The following is a 21,925-nucleotide window of genomic DNA, read 5'->3' on the forward strand; positions in this document are numbered from 1 at the left end:
GAGAGAGAGAGAGAGAAGGAGAGAGAGACAAATAATTATCAGCCCTTCTTGGCTGAAAGATTCATTAAGGCTGGGTTTTCTCTTGAAGAAAAGGAAATAAAAAGCATAGGAATTGGGGCTGGGGTTGTGGCTCAGCAGTAGAGCACTTGCCTAGCATGTGTGAGACACCAGGTTTCAATTCTCAGCACCATATAGAAATAAGCAAAATAAAGGTAACATTGACAACTAAAAAAAAAAAAAAAAAAAAAGGTAAATAAAAGGAAGCACAGTAATTTACCCAAAAAGTCAGGAAGAAAGATACATTAGGTAAGAAATAGGAAAATAGTATTAAAATAGCACTTTTTTTTTTTCCGGCTGCTAAATATTTTATTTATTTATTTACTTATTTTTGCAATTTATTTTTATTTTTTAAACATCTGACCATTTGAACATATGGCTATAGCCCCTTGAAGCCTGGAAAGAGCCCAGGCAAGTGAGATACCTGAAGCTCAAGCTTATTAGCTTCCAGGTAAGCCCTTCCATGAGAGGAGAGAGGGAAGTGGGTGGGAGGCAGAGGTTCCATGGACATTGCCAATTACAGTAGGCAGGCCTTTGGGGGGTCAAAATGAAAACACTCTCTCATATCTGTACAGCGACCCCTCAGTGTCCATAGGTTTGGTTCCTATATATATATATATCTTGGTTACATCCCCAAGATAAAATAGCACTATAATCTTGATGTTTCAGTAAAATCGTGAGAAAAAATAACCCAACTAAACTCAAACAGGATTTTAGTTCATAGAATTAGTTCATAATTGCTATATAATTATATTTCTGAGAAGTCCACGTGATTCTATTTGTGATTAGTAAAATCATGGTGCCTCATCAACACACTTAAAAAAAATGAAAGAAGAAGGGACTGATGGCATTCAACATCCAGATCCAACAGGTGGAGCACAAACTGCAAATTTTGCTTTTAAGCATCTATGTTTTGGGACTTCAGAGAATTCAGTGAGGGTTTAGGTTTATAATCACTTAAAAGAGAAGACACATGGAAAGGGAAACCAGGGGGGAAACCTCTGTTCATGAGGCTGTGAGCGATTTCCTTTATCCTGGTGTTCATCCAGGCGTGTGTTTGATCTGGATTTAGTTCAATAGCTGCTTTATAGATCTAAATAAATAAGGGATACTTTCAGGTTAGGAATGAGAGCCCATCTTTAGCACCACAGGGTTGTGGAAATCATTCTCTTCACACACTAACATTTACATGGTTAATATAATTATCACTATTATTTTTTATTATTTCCAAATTAATAGAAAACCAGACATTATTATTTTCCAAAGTGCTGTGTATCACAAAAGTTGTTGCTTCTAAAGTGGAGGAAACTGGAAATGTGTAATTTCCCTGCAGAGATAATCTGGTGGACTTGAAGAGACTGAAAACATCTGTGGGAACCCAGGCGATTTCTGTTATCAGGCATCATTTCCTGCTGGCCTTGACCTGTGAGAAAACTGTTTTTTAGTTGTTGCAAAAACTGCTTCTGTTGAATGAAATTGGCAAGAAAAACTTTTTTTCTCCCAGTTTTTTCTTGTGGTAAAATACACATGAACTCTACAATTTTATCTGTTTTTAATCATCTAATTCAGTAGTATTAGGTAATTCATATTGTTGAGCAACCATGATCCATCTCTAGAATTCTTTTTATCTTGCAAAAGTGAAACTCTGTACTCATGAAACCACTCCCTATTTTCCCTTCCTTTTCAGTCCATAGAAACTATCATTCTATTTTCTGTCTGTGATTTTGACTTGTCTAGGTACCTCATCTAAGAGGAATCATACAGCATTTGCCTTTAAGTATTTATTTCACTTAGCATAATGTTCTCAAGTTTCATCTGTGTGGTAGCATGGGCCAGAATTTCCTTCTTTTATAAGGCTGAATAATATTTCACTGTATGTGTCTACTACATTTTGCTTATTCATATTCTGTTGATGGGCACTTGGGTTGCTTCTGGGTTTATGAATAGTGCTGCTATAAATGTGGGTATACATACATCCCTTCCAGATCCTTCTATTGGGTCTATACCCATAAGTGGAATTTTTGAAACATATGCTAATTCTTTTTTTAATTTATTTTTTTTAGTTGTAGTTGGACACAATACATTTATTTTCTTCATTTATTTTTATGTGGTGCTGAGGATTGAACCCAGGGTCCCGCATATGTAAGGCAAGTGCTCTACCTCTGAGCCACAACCCCAGCCCTGAAACATATGCTAATTCTATTTGTAATTTTTTGAGGAATAGTTTTCCACAATAGCCACATCATTTCACATTCTTCAAACACAGGTCATAAGGTTTCTAAGTTATCCATATCCTTGCCAATACTTGTTACTTATTTATTTAAATGCAATCATCATACTGGGTGTGCAGTGATATCTCACTGCAGTTTTGATTTGTATCATCTATCTTATAGACCTTCTATCAATGTATTTATGTATTTAGCTAATACATATAAAACTTTTAGAATAAGGCCTGTCAAATGGTAAGTACCCAGAACATTTTATCTATTAATATTAACTTACTGTCCTAGACTAAATGTTCATCTTCCATATAATGACATTTATTTAACTGGCCAATCAGCAAATATCTTTATTTAAAAAACAATGCCTTTATAATCTTAGTCACATGTTTACATATATATGTACATATGTAGTAAATGCCGCAGCACTAAGCCCTGATGAATCCAGATTTAAAATGTTTAGAGTAAAAAGGGTTATTTTAAGTTTATCTTTGGGGAATATATATACCCCTTCCCAATTCCCTCTTTTTGCTTTAATAAGTACATTTTAATAGTTTGATGAGCTCTTTCAACTATGCCTTCTCCCTGTGGATTGTATGGGATTCCTGTTATATGAGTAATGCCAAATGATGAGCAAAATTGTCTAAAAGAGGTAGAAGTATAACCAGGGGCATTATCTGTTTTTAACTGTTTTGGAACACCCACAATGGCAATATGCCAACTGGCAGAGTCCCTGAGCTTTTCTTTTCTATTCTTTTTAAATCTTCACCATGATGGTTCCATTATGATATACTTAACAACTCCTCCTTAAAAAGCCATGGGCTACATTTTTGTATTGTATCAATGTATGCCCTGACTGCTCTTGATTTTACTGGGAGGCCTCCTTCCTCTAACAATTTACTTAACACTTTTTCAGTTTGTTTTTTACTAATTTCTGATCCCATATTTCTACTATACCTATAATACAACCCAACAAGATAATGCCAAACAAAACCAAAACAGAATGAAACAAAAATGGAACAACAAAAAATCATTATATTAGCCTTTCTATCCTCCTGAAATGTCCATCTGTCCTTTCTCCCTATCTGTTCCTCAGACACAGATAGTTTTTCCTCAGATGTGAGCAGTTTACCTTCCATCTTACACATCTCCAGGGACAGGAAACTTAAAACAAAAGCGAAACAAAACAAAAGAAGAATCTTAAAATGGCTACCCATCCTCTCGCCCTGCCCTCAGGGGCGGGCAGTTTACCTTATCACTTACCCTCAGTTGTTCCCCATACCAGCCACCAAATGCCGCAGTCTGGCTCAGCACAAATCACAAGCCACTTATCAAGCAGAAACGAACTTTATTTTTAGAACACACACACACACATACACCACACCACAGGAGCTCTTCAGGAATTCCCTCAGAGCCCAACTGCCACCACCAGCTTTCCACAAGCCTCTCAACCCCCCTCTCCTGCTTTTGAGGCCTATTGGCTGGTCACATGGGCAGAGCCAAAAGAGTCCCCAAAAGAGCAGCAATGTGGTCTGAAAGGGCAGGGAAACAGCACAATGAGCATCATCACAGAGGAGCCAATCAGCTGGCAACTGGAATTTTGCTGGGGCCGCTGTGAGCCAATCATAATAATTATATTATTGTAATAATATAATAACAATTATATTATTATTAATATAAATTAACAATAAAAATTATGTTAGTAAAAATAACTGAAGAAGGCTGGTGTTGAAAATGTTTAACAGATAAAAGAATATTTAGGTAATTTCCATCTCAAGTTTAGCAAATTAATTTCTCCAAGTGTCTTTGCACTTGCTTTTCAATAATATTTTAAAAGTCACTTTTTTATTTTATGACAAAATTATGTCACTTGGAATTTTGTCCAAAATATAATTGATATGAACTGAAAATATTACAGATTCTAACCAGTGGCTTTGCCAGATAAAAGAAAAATATAGTGTTTCTTTTGTAAATGTTTACCATTGAGCAAGCTGTGTATACTTTTAATGAATGATGTAGATATTATATGAATTTTAATGAATGATGTAGATATTAAACACCTATTGGATGCAAGACACAGTGTTATAAATTTGGAATGAAGCAATCTTTCCCCTTAAAGAACTTTCAATCCATTAGATCCTGTAAAGCATATTTATAAAGAGACCTAATACCACAATTTAACAGACTGTGACTTTCAGATGACAGGTATAGACAGCAGGTGTCCAGGTCAGTGTGACTGTGACTGGGATATCAGGGAAAGCTTCCCATGAGAGGAAGAGTCAGTGCATCTTTTTTGGGTAAGTTGTACTCAAGTCAGGGTGGGATAAACTATTAGTTTTCTGTTGCTGTTACAAAAATACCTGAGAAAACCAACTTAAAAGGAGAAAAGATTTATTTTGGCTTGTGGTTTCAGAGATTTTAGTCCAAGGTCACTTGGCTTCATTGCTTTGGGCCTGTTTGCAAGACAAAACTCATGTCAGGGCACATGGTGGAGCAAACTGGCTCACTTACTAGCAGCCAGAAGGGAGGTTGGGGGTTGAGGAGAAAAAGAGGTGGGAGTACCAATATACTCTTCAAGGTCATGCCCCCAGTGACTGACTTTGTCTAAATAGTGCTCACTAGTGCTCACCTCCTAAAGTTTCTACTTCCTCTGTGTTAGAAAACTTTTCATCATGAAGACAAAATACATGAGAAAAACAACCTAAAGGAGGAAAAAATTATTGTGGCTGATGGTTTTAGAGTTTTCAATCTGTGTTTGAAATAGCCATTCACTTCATGATGGTTGGGAAGGAGAGAGGGAGGGGGAGGACATGCGCAAGGTGCTAGGGACAAGAAATTTCTTCCAAGTGATGCCCACAGTGACCCACTTTCTCCAACTAGATTCCACCTCCTATAGTTACTAACATCTCCCACTAATTTGATCAAATTATTGATATGTCAATGAATTAACCCATGGACAAGGTCAGAGCCCTCATGATCCAGTAACATCCCCAAAGCCCTGCTTCTGAATATTGCTTCACTGGGGACAAAGCCTTTGGCTTATGAACCTTTGGGGGACATATAAAGTGGTCTATTCCAAGGACACATACAGGCAAGAGGTATAAATGCCCTAAGCATATCTAGGTATTAGTTGAGCTGGAAGAAAGGATTTTATAGTAAAACAGAAAGAAAAAAAAGCTAAAAATAATAACCCAAAGATATTGTGGGACCCTGGATAACAAAAAAATTTAAGGTTCAGTTATAAAAAAGAAACTTAAGACATAATGTCAATTAACCAAAGATTGATTAGATAAACAGTCTTAACAGTGTTAGACTTTACTGTATTTGCTTAAAGACTGAGGGGTAGTAGTATTAATTAATAAATGTAATGCCTGACTCAATGTTCATACTTTAAGAGCTGTGTTGAGTTTTTGCTTTCTTAGTTTCTTCTTTGTGAGCCAAAGCTCAGCTATAACTTCAGGGTCCTTTGGTTTCAGCCAGAGTGCCTGCTGAGGCTGAAAATCAGAATGCAAGTATATTAAAGGAAAACATGACGAAAAGGTAAAAATCAATAATCCTACTCCTCTGCCTTAGCCAGCATGGTGCATCAAACTGTACAGTGGTGTGAGTCAAATTCATTCTTCATTCTTCCTGACTTTCTCATTGAGAAATGAGGTAGCCCTGATGAAACAGTTTTCTTCCATTTCCTATTTATGACTTGGTGACAATAAAATGTCCCTGCTCACTTTGCAGAAAGGTCATGTGATGCTTTGGAATGAAAAGAAGATTTGGGGCCAGTTTTGGCTTCATCTGGACCACTCCAGCAGCCTCCTCACAGGTCCCTGGGGCCCACTCTGTCCCACTACCCACTGACCACACCACAACCAGACAGCTCTTCAAAGCACAGTGCTGGCTGTGTTTCTCTTTAAAAACATTAAACAAAATAAGGAACAAAATCCTTGGTTTGGCTCAAGGGGTCTAGTCCTTACCCAGTTCTGCATCTGTATCTCACACAGTACCTCTGCTGCCTCCTGCCTGTCTCCAACAGGACACTCACTGCTGCCGTGGGGCCTCTTATGTGATGTTTCAGTGCGAACTATTCATCACTCAGCTCCTGCACATCTCTCCACAGGAACACCAACCTCCCAGACCACCCAGGTCCCTTGATTGCATGCTATTTAGGGACATGTCACCCTGTGACATCAGTGAGCACAGCTGTGATCCTACATTTGTTTCGTATCTGTCTCCTCTGGACAATATGCTCCATGAGGAAGAAGGCAGTGTTTTCCATCTTCTCATTCAATTCCTGGTCCCCACAGAGTGTCTCGTACACAAGACCTTCAGAATGTTTGTTGATCTGAATCACAGATTTACTGGTGGTGTGGCTTTTAAAGAGATAAATGATAACAGCTCTATGGAAAGCTGTTCACTGTTTTGCAGGAGTGCCATCAATATTCAGTGTATCACCCTGAGGTTCGCAAAGCACACTGTGCACAAATGTTGGTCTTTATTTATTATAGAGATCGCTGAGAACAAGATGAGATAATACCATGCAAAATCTTTAGCTTGAAGATGAGCTAAAAAGATCCTACCATTTAGAAAGTAAACCTAAGATTGATGGTATGTTGGTGACAAAATTTGCCAACTGACAGTATTTAGGTGCCTCAGACTTTGTATTGTGCAAATTTATGAATTATTTATCCTCACATCTTTGTCTACTTTTGAGTCCAAACATAACACCAAAGAGAGGCTTTCTTGTTATGGTGTCCCTGCTTCTGGTAGATTGCGGGCAAGAGGCAGTAGCATTCAAGCTATCCAGTCTCCTGTGATGTCGCTCTTTTTGTCTGAACCATCATACCCCAAACCTGAGTCTGCAAAACCACGTGAATCTTGGCTTAGAAGATAGTTTGTTATTTCTTATTAAATAAATCATCCCTGCATAGGAACATTGGGAAAATGCCTTGGGAGCACCATATTACATTATAGTATAATGTTTTATATATTTTTTACATTATATATATATATATACATATATGTATATATATATATAGATATAGATATATACTGACATTATATATATTAATATAGTTATACAACATTTTATACAGTGCATTTCTTTTGTTCTCCTCTTAAAAAGCCTTCAGTTTCTAGGTAGTGCACACATCTAGGGTTACATATGCTTTAGTTTACAGTGTGTGTGTGTGTGTGTGTGTGTGTGTGTGCTCACGTGCACACATGCACCTGTGTGCATCCATGGACAGCTAGCCAAAAGAAACCCACATCGATGATTTATTCTTTTAAATAAACTGTTGACTATTCATGACAAATTATGACCCAGAGCCACAGAGCTGAATGGTTTAGGTTTTCCACACAACTGTGTAAGAGAAGCTTCACAGATTGCATTTCTAAGGAGAAGAAGAGCTTGTTTTGTGATTTTTTTTTTTAGATAAACTATATACTTTTCTGGTCACTGTGATCTTGGTAAATGGATGTGATGGGGGGGGTCACATGAATCTCACCCCATTTTGAGGTCATCGAAGCCTTCCCTGCATTTTGTGCCAGGCTCCCTCTCCTTCCTCTCTCCTCCTTTGTTGGTGTGCTTCTCATCAGTGCCAGGTGGAACTCCTGTGGGCAGGCTGAGGAGCTCAGCTTCCCAGTGAATGGCACGGTCTCTTAACACCATCAGTGTTGTAACAGCACTCCCAAGGGTGGCACTGTCATCCTTTGTGCCCCCGGCAGTGCACCAAATTCTAAGAACAAAGCATCACACTTCAGTTTTTTAAAAAGTACTTTTCCAAAGGTCTAAATTTAAATTTAAGGAGGATTTTCATTCTTGAGCTAAGAAAAAAATTTAAAAAATATTCTCATGCCTATTCCTTTATACACTAATGCCTCCCTCTAACTGAACCACACACGATATGGGACCAGAGCCAAGGGACAGTCCCATCAACCGGGAGAGACTTGTCCTCTCTACACCCTTTCATCTGCTCCCCTTGTAAAGTTACTAGTTTCCATGGAAATTAATTCCACTTTTGACTTCATTAACTTCATTTCATAACAAGTCATTAAGATACCATTTAAATGTCTAATATATTATTCTTTAAAAATTTTTTTAGTTGTAAATGGACACAATGCCTTTATTTATTTATTTATTTGGTACTGGGGATTGAACTCAGGGGCACTCAATCCCTGAGCCACATCCTCAGCCCTATTTTGTATTTTATTAGAGACAGGGTCTCACAGAGTTGCTTAGTGCCTCACTTTTGCTGAGGTGGGTTTTGAACTCACAATCCTCCTGCTTCAGATTCCCAAGCATCTGGGATTACAGGTGTGGGCCACGTCCCCAGGTTATTTATTTATTTTTTATGTGGTGCTAAGGATAAAACCCAGTGCCTCAAATATGCTAGGCAACTGCTCTACTACTGATTTATAACCCCAGCCCCATATTATTCTTTTTGAGAAAGGAAATTGGTACCATTCAAGCTGAGTATATTAGTACATATCCTACAAACACATCTCTTCCAATTAATGGAAAAGTAAGCCAGGCACAGTAACCCCAGCTACTTAAGAGGCTAAGAACTGTTTCAAAGGAAGGAAGGAAGGAAGGAAGGAAGGAAGGAAGGGAGGGAGGGAATGAGGGAGGGAGGGAGGGAGGAAGGGAATTAGGGAGGGAGGATGGGAGGAAAATATAGCACAATGGTATAACACCCCTGAATTCAATCTCCAGTACCCACCCTGCAAAGTGGATGGGCAATGCTAGGGTCTCTGAGCAACTGTCAAAACAAAAGAGAGATACTTTACCATTTGTTCCATGTTCTCCCCCAGTGACCTGCAGAGTCTGCCCAGGTTTGCCATGACCCTGTGGTGGCTTGGGTTAGGCTGGATGGCCTGATGATTATGCATTATTATAATACATAAAAATTAACACCTATTGCTTGCTTTTTGAGGTGTTTTAGTAAACATTTGTGTGGGCCAATCCTAGCTTATTATGATATTTTGAGATGATCCAGAACATTTATTTATTCAAATATCTCTGCATCCTATAATATAAATTAAGGAATTAAATATTGTGCAATGGAAATCATCCTGTAGCAATTTCTCAGGGACTTCAGGGACATTTTTTGTTTCTTTTTAAGACTGTAGCTATTTTTCATTGAGACATACATTAATGATTTTAGCCAAAGTATGAAACAATGCCAGTCTCCTTAGTAATTTTTTTTTGTTTTGGAAAATAGAATTATCTTTTAATAATCATGCATCCTTTGTGTCTAGATATAATGGGTTCTTTATGCCATTTTTTAAATGAATAAATAAATATTTTAAAATTTCCAAGTTTTAATTTATAGTGCAATAGGTACTGATAGTTGTACTTAACCTAATCGAAAGTCCCTTGGGGTTCTCTGTAATTGTGTTGCAGGGTCCTGAGACTAAAAGGAGTTTGAGAAGTTTTATTCTAGACTCTAGGCTTTGTGGGCAGAAGCAGTGTCAGTCTTATTCACTGTTCTCACCTCTGTGGGAAATCTATGAAAAATGGTTGACAGTGTCTGTTGAAAGAGTGAATAAATGAATGGACGACATTGGAAATGGACCTAACAAAGCATTCTTGACAGAGGCAATACTCTGATAAGAAAGGATCAGAATCAAGTAAGGATTTTAAGAGAATAGTGAGCAAAATTAAGTGTGCAGAGCAGACTAGCAAAGTGGCTTAAGACTTAGGGAAATAGGCAGCTCTGAGCTCCCATTCTGGCTGCCGTCTTTACTAGTGAAGTCACTTTGGGCAAATCAGTTATTCTGACCTGTAGCTTGTTAGCTGTGTGAACTAGTACAAGTCACTACATCTCTGTGCCCCTATTTCCTTCATAGTAGAGCACTATGAAGTACTGTCCAACACAGCAGCCACAAGCCACAGGTGGCTAATGAGCAATTGACATGTGGCTAGTGCAACCGAGAAACTAATTTTTCAATTTTATTTAATTTTAACTGCTTGAAGGTGAAATTAAAATTTTTTAATTGAAACAGTCTTGGCAATGTGGATGAGAACAGAAAAGGAAATTATTTTTTATATTGATTCAGTTATTAGAAATCTTCTAAGTATGTTATGTATCCTACAAACACATCTCTTCCAATTAATTGAAAAGTAAGCTGGGTACAGTAACCCCAGCTATTTAGGAGGCTAAGAACTGTTTCAAAAGAAGGAAGGAAGGAAGGAAGGAAGGAAGGAAGGAAGGAAGGAAGGAAGGAAGGAAGGAAGGAAGGGAGGGAGGGAGAAAAAGGGAGGGAGGGAATATATGGTCTACTTTTTTTTTTACAGCACATTTTATGAAATCTAAATACAGGCTCAAGTGTTTTCAATGAAAATTTAGCATCCAAATTGTAGACACAAAATATGCAGAGTGCTTCAATGACTTCATATTGAAACCATTGATTGAGAGGGCATCGTGTGTTTCTGGAAGAGTGCTGGTGGGTGACAGAATTGAAAACCATGAATGTGAAATATTTTATATTTCATGTATACATTTTATATTGATTATATGCTCTCTGACAAAATATTTTTATTTAATTAATTTAATTAATTTATTTTTATTGTAGTTATACATAGTAGTTGTGTTCATCCTGACAAACTCATACATGCATGGAATCCAATTTCAGTTCATGATCCACCCTCTCCCCTCCCTCTCCCTCTCCTGTCCCATTCTCCTTCCTCTACTCTACTAGACTTCCTTTTGCTCATCTACTAATTTATATTTGGTTGATTCTTATGAAAAAAGATGAAGTTCCCTGTGGTATATTTATATATGTATGTAACATAATTTTTAAAGAACTCCCTCTGCATTTCCTCCCCTTGCTCATTCTTTCACGTTGCTTCTTCTTTTTAATATTTTTCAGTTTTTTTATAGATGGACACAAAACTTTCTTTTATTTATTTATTTTAATGTGGTGCTGAGGCTCGAACCTTGTGTCTTCCACATGCACAGTGAGCACTCTACAGCTGAGCTACAACCCCAGCCCTCACTCTGCTTCTTGGTCCCCTTCTTCTACATTACTGATCTTCCTTTTATCTTTATGTTATCCTATCCTTTCTACTCTTATTTTTACTTTTTAATGTGGCTATTAAAATATCAAATTATATCTGTAGCACACATTATATTTCTGTTGGACAATGGTTTAGCACATTGTGAGCACTATATGAAATATTAATGATCATGGCTTTATCATTAGCTATGTTATAGAAATAATGTTTACCTTACAAAATCTTAAAAAGATAAATCAGAGATTATGTAAAGCTCTTAGCACAGTGTGGGGCATGTAGGAAGGGCTCAGAGCATGGTAGCTGGCATTGGTAAATAGAAAGGGCCCCGTGTGTTCCTGGAATAGTGCTGGTGGGTGACAGCACTGAAAGCCAAGTGGGGGTGTGAAATGCAGAAAGTTTTGAAAACCATCCTGAGAAATTGGGGCTTAACTCTCTATGCAATGGAGAACCACTAATGCACCCGATCCAAGGTGTGTTTTAGATAACTCTGACAACGTGTGTCCTCAGAGCAGGGATGTGGGTTTTGAGAACAGTTCTCAGTCATTTGGAGCTAAGTCTGCTGAGAAGGTTGGATGATTGAGCTGGGAGATGCTGTCTGGAGTCCCAAACCAAATCTCAGTTATGAAGAGTCTGGCTTCGTGGGAAGCTTGTAATCCAGCCTTACAGGAGGGCCCCGTTGCCTCCCTCGGCAGCTGTGAGGGTTCACCAGAACTGTTTCTGGTGCCTTGTTGCCTGAGTCCAGCTGAGGATCTACCCTGACCTCTCCAGCAGGGCAGACTCAATGCAGTGCTTATGCGGAAGCTCAGATCTGGTCAGGTCTTTAGTCATGCCCAGGCTCCTCTGCTTTGTAGGTGGGCTGACCCAGTAACTCATCATTGACCTGGCATGTGGTTTCAGAGGACTCAGGTGACGGTTAGCTGTCTCCAAGGCAGATACATGATGGTAGAAGGGCAGAGTGGAGGAAAATGTCTCACTTATGGCAGCTGGTGTTGAGAGCCATTTGTGGACTGTGTGTCCACTACTTTGGCAATGTAACCTAGTAAATAGAAGAATCTGGTGTCTGGGAACTTCCAGTGGAAATTTCCTCTGGTCAAGACCACCCAAACACATGTGACCCTATTCAAGCTCTGCCCCAGGTCCCAGACAGCAGCAGAGATGGGGTAACCCCCCTGCTGCAGCCACACAGCCTCTCAGAGATGGGTGTGACCTGCCAAGATGCCAGTCAACCTGCTGACTGTAAGACCTCAGAAGCAAGGCTCCACCCCTGAAGCCTTACCCCTGCCTTTGATGTACCCTCTTAGATAAACCATGGGAGCTATTTTCTAAATTGTCCAGCTCCAGCTCCTGTGTGGGCTGGGCCTATCAGGTGCTCCAAATTTCCTTTGAAACTATTTTCTTTTTCTGACTCTGTGTCTTTTATTCTTCACTGATTATTTCTGACTTATCTTCTCTGGTGGCTTATACCCTCTGCAGGCAGGAAGAAGGACCCTTATTGAGGTGCTGGCTGCCCCCCCATAAGCTGGGAAGTAGAAAGCCTCAGGGACTTTCTGATTTGCTACACTGAAACAGGATTTGAAGATATTGCTTTAAATCAGTATATATTAGGACTTGAACATTTTTGGAGGACAGGATACCAGGGATTGAACTCAGGGGCACTCAGCCACTGAGCCACAACCCAGCCCTGTTTGGTATTTATTTAGAGACAGTCTCGCTGAGTTGCTTAGTGCCATTGCTGAGGCTGGCTTTGAACTTGCAATCCCCCTGCCTCAGCCTCCTGAGCCACTGGGATTACAGGTGTGCACCACCACACCTGGCAAGACTTGAACATTTTTAAGATATAATTTTATCTTAATGTTACTTACGCGAACAGGGCATTTTACCATGTAATAATAACATTATTTCTCTGTATTTGTCTAGTGTAATCTACGGACTAATACACTTGCTTTTGTGATGTCATATTATCACAGTATTTCAAAAATCATGTGCTACCTAAAACTCCTTTGACTTATAAGAGAAACAAATTGCAAAATGATGACTTTATAGACAGAAATGAAACTCCCAGATGTGAAGGATCCTGACGAAGATCTGAGGGCAAGAGGGGGTTGGAGTGAGAAATAGGTCTCCGAGGCCCAGGGAACTTTCTCTAAAGTGGCTTCCTAGCGAGATTCTAAACTTGGGTAACTGGACTTGGTAGACATTTTCCCCAAAGGAATGATTCTTTGCACAGTGATTTTGTCAGGCAGGCTGTCTTAGAACCCATGTTTGACTGGCGGGAGGCAAAAGTACCCTATAGACAACTCTATATGCAGCAGACGTCAAGGGAGGAATTGGGGACACTTTTTAAGTATGAACAGATCAAAACCAAGATAAAGCATATTGCTGGAAAAATAAACAAAGAGTGGATAGTGGGTTGGAAGTTTGATGGTCATTGAAGTGAAGAAATCATTTTCTTAAGGTCTACTCTAGTTTTTATTTACTTAATCTGTGTCGCTCCTAATTTGGATTATGTTACTTTGATAGATTAGTAAGTAAGATTATCTAGAAATTTTATATGGATGAATAAAAGCAGATTTTTAAGGCAGATTATTTCAAATGAATTCATAATATAATTTATATTCTAGAAAACAGACAACTCTCAAATATACCAGAAAAGAGAAACTTCTTTGAGCTTGCTTTGGCTGAGGCTGGTTTTGAACTTGAGATCCTCCGGCCTCAGCCTACCCAGCCACTGGGATTACAGGCATGTGCCACCACCCCTGGCTCACTATGACCTTTTGATACTGAAATAACCAATCTGTGCTTCCTTACCATGGGCAGGCTGCAGATCCCTCGGTAGTCCACCCTGTGCATGGTCCCTTGTGGTCCCACTGTGGGTCCCTGCTGCCACTGTATGCGGCACTTGAACATCCTCCCGGCATTATGGCTTCCAGCTTGTGTGACAGGTATTGATGTCTGCCTGCACCGTGGGCACAGTCATGCTCGTATTGTTCAGGACCGAGCATGCACACAAACGTATCAGTCATGTTTAGTTTGGCTCTTAAAATGAACATTTCAAAATTACTGTAAGCATTTAAACATTTTATTTTATTTATGAGAACTAGCTTTCTGGCTTCTTTTGAAAAACAAAAAAAGGTCTGGCATCGTAAGACCCATATTTCTTTAACAGACTCAGCAGAAGCTGACTCCCCGTTACAGGGGCATCTGCTCTTCATTTCACTGGGGGCGTCCGCCTGTAAGCATTTGAACGTGCAGCGGCTGGCGTTGGCTATGCTTGGCGCAGGTGCCCAACTCACTGTTGAATGAACCACACAAGCAACAAAGCATGGCTGTCCTCCCCCTCATCAGGTTGCCATGCTATTTCCCTACCTCCCCCCTTCTTAAGAGCTATTATACAGCCTGAAAAAAAGTGCTTGACAACACTCCATCTCTTTCATTCCTAATTTGATTCCCTTCTGTAGATCTTCACATATCAAGCTGAGAACATGTCCTGGCTGCTAATTCATTTCTGGTCACAATCCAGCAGGGATCAAGAGCAGCCTATTAACTTTCACAGCCACTTTCAATCACAGCCTCAGGGTTCACTTTCTGTTCATTAATTCACTTTCAGTTTTTTTTCTTTTCTTGGTGCTGGGGATTGAACCCAGGGTTATGCACATGAATTCACATTTGAAAAAGAAGTTTTGAATCCATTCAAGTGAGTGGTTTGGGGTAGCCCCGGTTTAACCTTGTCTACACAGCTCTGCTCTTATAGTTTTTCAATCAGGCTATGGCAGGACAGTGTCCCCTGGCACAGTAACTGACAACTCCATGCTACGTCTTGGTGCCACCTGAGACCATCACTTGCACCTTGTTGTAGTACAAGGAATCCCCCCACAGCTCCTGTGTTAATGCAGGACTGTTTGGAGGTAAATGATTGGAATGTGAATGCTGTAGCCTCATGTGCATTCCAGTTTGAATGGACTAACTGGGTGGTAACTGGAGGAAGGTTGGTGTGGCTGGAGGAGGTGTGTTGCTAAAGCCATGCCCTGGAAGGGTTCATTTTCCCTGGGACCTCTTTCTCCACCTCTCTCTGCTTCCCAGTTGACTTGAACTGAGTAGATTCCCTCTGCCATGATCTTCTACTTCATTTTAGTGCTGTCCTGCCGACCATGGACTGAACCTCTGAAACCATGAGCCCAAAGTAACATTTCTTTCTCCAAGTTGTTCTTGTTGGATATTTTGGTCACAGTGATGAGAAGCTGGCTAATATACATATACAACCCAAATTGGTGAAACCAGGTGCCCTGCAGAGGGCTACTTTAATTCTTATTTTTTTTTAATTTTTAATATTTATTTTTTTAGTTTTTGGCAGACACAATATCTTTGTATGTATGTGGTGCTGAGGATTGAACCTGGGCCGCATGCATGCCAGGTGAGCATGCTACCACTTAAGCCACATCCCCAGCCGTAATTCTTCTTTAAAAGAAAATTGTGCTCTGCGAGAATGGGCTGCAGCTCCTCACAGTGACTCATGCCCCACCTGTACATACTGGTTAAATACAACACAAGAACCATTATTGTTAAGCTTTCAGATTTCAAATGACTAAGATCACTTTTGTATTATAGTGGGTAGGATTGAATTAATAGTTTTAAACTATGGAGGTTCAACCCAGATTAAAGAACTTTATGACTCCATAGTATAAGCTCTGAAGGTCAAGTACAAGCTGGTGATGCAGCACAAGTCCCATGGCAATATTTTCCTCAAGATTCACTGAGTGTGGACATTTTTCATAATTGTACGACTACTTGCTACTATGGAGTATTCAACCAGAAAAATGGAAAGGGAATGTGGACTGATAATTACATTAACAATTTCTCAGAGATAACACCTTTAACTTGTGGATAAAAATGTGTCAGAAATTTGCATCAGGTGCTGTCCAGATCCAAATGTCATCCCATCGTACTGCACCTGTTATCACTAACTCTAGGGGAACCTGTACCCCAGAGGTGCTTGAAAAATCATCTGTAAAGACCTGAGATTTCAAGACATCATTTAAGCCAAGCACTGAGAGTTGAAAGTGTTTTTTTTTTTTTTTTGAAAAGATAGGTTCAGATCAATTCCTTCACATTGTAACTTTCAGAAGTCAAACATAACAGTAAACAACAGTGATCCAAAGTACAGTTACTAAGTTTAATTTTATTTCTTCCCCAAGGTTTTTTTTTTTTTTTGCCACTTAATATAGGCCACCACATTGTAGTCTTTCACCCAAAATGCTCTGCTTCCACTTCTGGGTATCCAACAGATATCAGATCTGGATTTCAATTTTAAAAGTTGAAAAAGATAATGAGGGAATTCCATTAAGAACAAATAATCTTTTCAGCAACTTCATCCCCCAGAATAGGCTCAAAACTCCAGTCAGTGGGCACTGTTCTCAGTAACTGGCCTTCTTCCCTTTCTTTCATGATTCTGAATTTCAGGGAATAAAGTTTCACTTTTTAAATCCACAAAGAAGAGGCACTATAAAAGGGAAACACCTGGTATGTATCTTGTTTGCAGAAAGCTTATTTTTGCCTTCTCTAGGAAGGTGATGCATTATTTTAAAGTAATCTACTTATTGAAATTCAATTTCAAGCTGTTCTTGTATTTAATTCATCAAGTTAGAAAGTCCTGGACTAAACCTGGCCATTTGTGGTTTCTCTTTTTACACTGTGAGCTCAGGAGGAAAAGAAGATGAAACACACATAGCAATTGTGTAATTCAGATTGCATGTGAGCTGGAGGTCAGCCCTGACAGTGGTCCCCTTTGTGGCATGTCAGAATCCCTGGTGGCCACTAATTCACATGCATTGTCCTGAGGACAGCAAGTTGGGCAACAGTGTTCCTCTCTGTGGTTACACATTTGCAGTGGGATAAAAGTGAGTTCATGCCTGTAATCCCAGAGACTTGGGAAGCTGAGATAGGAGGATGGGAGCCAGCCTCAGGAATTTGGTGAGACTCAGCAACTTAGTGAGACCCTATCTCAAAATAAAAAAAATAAAAAAGTACTGGTTGTAGCTCAGTGCTAAAGCACTCCTGTATCCACCCCTCCCCCCAAAAAAATACTTCCTCTCATGTGAGATAATCACCCACCCAGGCACACTTTTTATCTTGAGAAAGAAAAAGTGGAAAAAAAAAAGATTTTCTGAAGAACCTGAAGAACCCTTGAAGGTTATTTTCTTCCTTGACACAATAATACAATTGGAAAACTGTCCTTGAGATGCAAGTAACAATGGCTTTGAAAAAAAAATGGGCATTTATTAATGGATGGTCTACAATCATGAATTCCTATGTCTAGAAGCCAAAGGGTATGGCATTTCAAGTGACCAAGCAGCCACAGAAGAGGAGATGGAGTTCTAGGGTGCCATCTCTGGAAACCTGACTAGTGTTCTGATAACATGGTCACCTTCCTCTTCGGCTTCCTAGAAATCTTTCCACTCCAGCCCCTGAGTGAGCACATCCCTTGAGTGAGCTCTCCCAAAGCCAAGTGACTTTTTGAGGTATGCCACTTCTATTAAGTTGAGGACTAATGGTGTTTAGGCTAATGCTAATTATTTTTTCTAAGAAATGTGCAATTAAAAAAATAATAAAGCAGTTGGGCGCATACCTTTAATCCCAGTCGCTTGGGAAGCTAAGGCAGGAGGATCTTAAATTTCAAAGCAGCCTCAGCAACTTAGCGAGACTCTGTCTCAAAATAAAAAATAAAAAATATTCTGCAACCTGTACACTCTGAAAAATGAGAAATTATATCCCATCTGATTCAAATGTATGATATGTCAAGATCATTGTACTGTCATGGGTAACTAATTAAAACAAATAAAAAAAATTTAAAAGGTCTGGGGATGTGGCTCAGTGGTTAATTGCCTCTGGGTCCAATCCCTGGTACCAAAAACAAACAAACAAAAATTAAAACAAAACAAAACACAAAAATCAAAAATAAAAAGGCCAGGGATCTAGCTCAGTGGTAAAGTACCTGTGGGTTTAATCCTCAGTAACCAATAAATAAATAAAGAAAACAGACCTCTTTATAGTCAAGAAAACAACCTCCCACTCATCTTCATCGGTGTGAATGTCTTATGAGACAGTATCTGCTCCCTTTCACATAGAATTGAAATTTGGCATCCTCTCCACCCACCTACCCAGCAAATGTCCTTCCCCACTCCACCCCCTGCCCCAACCTCACATTTTAGGTTTTTTCTCAGCATCTAGCAGGATGAGATCAACACAATACAGTGACAATTTAAGCAAGAGAGAAATATGCCTTCAAGAGAAAATGCCAAGAATTCCCACTTTTTAAAGAAAAGTGTGACATGAGTCAGAAGCCACAGGCACAGAGGTACGAGCTGTTAGGAGACCATAAGATAGAGACATAGAAGCAGAAAACCGCAGAGCAGGTAATTAGTCACAGCTTCCTATTTTTGCAGACTCACCCTCATCTCGTCCATGTTTGCCTGCATTATCTACACTTGTAGGAACACTGACCTTCTTTCTATTCCTGAAATCCTTAAGGTAAGGTACTTTATTTTGACTTGTCCATGCATATATAGTGGCATGAGATAAAATATCTAAAGGGCTGGACTTGTAGAAGAAGAGAAATTGACATTGGATTCTCTAGTTTAGGTCTCCAACACAAATTTATATTTTATTGGTCCAATATTCTTTTTATTTGTGTGCTGGGTGAGGATGTTCCTAAATGCATGAAAGGAAAATATTTAATTAGATGTGCTATTAAGTGAATTGGTCTAGTTTTTCCAATAGTTCACAAACCCAAGGTAGCAATAATTTATAGGCAGACAGAATCATGAAAATTTATTTATTTATTTATTTTATTGCTTGAGACTATAACCTGGGGCAGAACTAGGCAGCTTATAATGTTTGTGGGCTCATAAATATTTACAAGTCCATCTGTGACACTGGGTAATGACCAGTTCTCTGAGCTAAAGGAGGATCAGAGGAAAATCAGCAAGTCAAAAACCACCCTCTCCCAAGCCCAAGAGTCCATCTTCCACTCTCATTTGAAAAAAAATAAATCTCTTTGCTGCTTGACACGGTGGTGCTGTCATCTTCTGGTGGACAAGATTTTCAGTTTCTCTTCTGTAGCACTATACTTCTGTCATTCTCTTTCATTACCTCCTTCTCCTTCTTTCTCTACTTCTCACCCCATCTCCTTACCTATCATTTACAAGACCTTCTGCAATTATAAACTCTGTGTTCATCTGCAAAATGAGAAGATTGCAAATATTCCTTTAAGGTCCAACTTTTGACATGATTCTCTCTGTTAATTCCCTTACACAATTTGCCTATCTGTTTTGTTTATTATCTCCATAAAAATGTTCTAGATGTTTATTGCTAGTTCCAATTTCCCCCAACTCTGAATTATCAAGATGTCATTATAATACAAAAGTTCCATTAATATTCAGACTTAAATGTTGACCACTGAGAGTGAGAGTGGAAATTGGTATCCTTTTTTGGAAGTAAATTAATGTCTTAAGAGCCATGAAATATATTCCTACATATTGACTCAGGCATTCTAATTTTAAGAATCCATCATAAGAAAATAATTCAAAATATATTTTGGGAAAACCAAAAGCATAAATGTTGTCTCCCTCCCAAAATTGAAGGGAAGCTAAATGACCAATAACAAGGGAGTTAGGTAACTCCTGATACATTGATTTGAAAAATACCAAAATATTATTGAAATAGTTCACTTCCATGTTGATGTATGAAAAATATGTGCAATCTTACATATAACATAACATAGGGGCATGTGAGCTGAACCACCTACAAAGTTTCTGAAGAAAATACACCAAAATGACAATAACTGTTCATGACCATGTATGAGTTTTTAAAAATTTTTCTTTCCAAGCTCAATTATACTTTTTATACCATTTGTGTAATTGGAAAGAAAGGTTAATTCTAAAAGCAGATCTTATTTCCTTATTTTCTACAACTTTGCTTCTCTATGGCTTCCCCACCTCCATCAGTGGCCATGTGTCTTCTCAGACCTCTAGGTGCTCTGCTCTCGAGTTCATAATTTCTTTTCTTTATTTTTGCCTCTTATTCTCAAACTATCCCCAAGTGCAATGAAATATTCTACAACAGATTCATTCCATCACCATGTTCTCTGCCCATGTCTGAGCTCTTAGCAACTGTAGTTAAAGTGCACTTACTAGACCTCAAATATCTTGAATGTTTCCTCTCCCACAAACCTACCTGTGTTCCCTTTTTACCTACCAATTTCAGATTTGGACCCCTGTTTTTGGTTTTACTGCTCTGTCCTTTTAATCTACTTCAACTTTGCAACCTCATTACAAATCCTCAAACCACATTCTCTATCCTTGCCAGACTGCTCTTCTGGGGTCCACTGATTTGTACTCATTGGTCTTCCTGGTTCCTCCATCAAAACCCACTCCAAGTTCATATTAATTATCATGTCCATGTTTGTGGATGCTTTACCTCATGTATTTTTAATCTTTATTTGCATGAACTTTCTAAGCATTTGTTTTAGTCGGCTTTGTGTGGCTGTGACCAAAAGACCTGACAAGAGGATCAGTGAGGAGGAAAAGTTCATTTTGGTTCATGGTTTTAGAGGTCCATGGTCAGCTGACTCCATAGCTCTGGAGTTGAGGCAGAACATTATGGCTGAAGGGCCTGATGGAGGAAAGCAGATCATGGCAACAGGAAGTGGAGAGCAATCTCTGCTCACCAGGGACAAAATATAAATGCCAAATGTATGCTCCCAGTGACTCCTTCCTCCAGCCACAGCCTGACTATAGTTATTACTGAGTTAATTCATATTAATGGATAAATCTGCAATTAGGTTACACTTCTCATAATCAAATTATTTCATTAGATTATGAACATTCTTGCATTGTCTCATATGTGAGATTTTGGGGGACATCTCATATCTAAACCACAATAGCATCCTAGTGAGATTCAAATAGGATACAATATTTGAAAAGTATTACATAAATATTAGGCAGTATGTTGGTATAGCATAATACTTAAAGAATCATGGTTAATGGTATTGGTACTGAGGATTGAACTCAGGGGTGCCTAATCACTGATCCACATCCCCAACAATAGTTTATTTATTTATTTTTATGGGGTGCTGAGGATTGAACCCAGGGCCTCATATGTGCTAGGTGACAGGGCCTCGTATGTGCTAGGCGAGCACTCTGCTGCTGAGCCACAACCTCAGCCTCTATCCTCAGCTCTTTTTTTATATTTTAGTTTGAGCCAGGGTCTCACTAATTTGCTTAGGGCCTGACTAAATGGCTGAGGCTGGCTTTGAACTTGCAATCCTCTTGCCTTAGGTTACTGAGCTGCTGTGATTATAGGTGTGTGCCAACATGATCAGCTTGGCTAATTTTTTTTCTAACTTTTAAATAATTGGAAATATAGATTCTAGATGCAACAGACTATCAGTTTCAGGAAAAATACTAGAAAGGATCATAACCCTGAAGGCAAGGAATGATGGTCAGTAGGAGCAAGGAGCACAGGGCATTCTGGACTCATTTTGGGAGAACTGATTAGCCTTGACCAGGGGAATAGTTTCAGTGAAGTATTTGATAAAAACCTTAGACAAACTTGTGGACTGAGAAATGTGAGCTGGATGATAATG

Source organism: Urocitellus parryii, chromosome 5 (assembly GCF_045843805.1).
Source record: "Urocitellus parryii isolate mUroPar1 chromosome 5, mUroPar1.hap1, whole genome shotgun sequence".
NCBI lineage: Eukaryota > Metazoa > Chordata > Mammalia > Rodentia > Sciuridae > Urocitellus > Urocitellus parryii.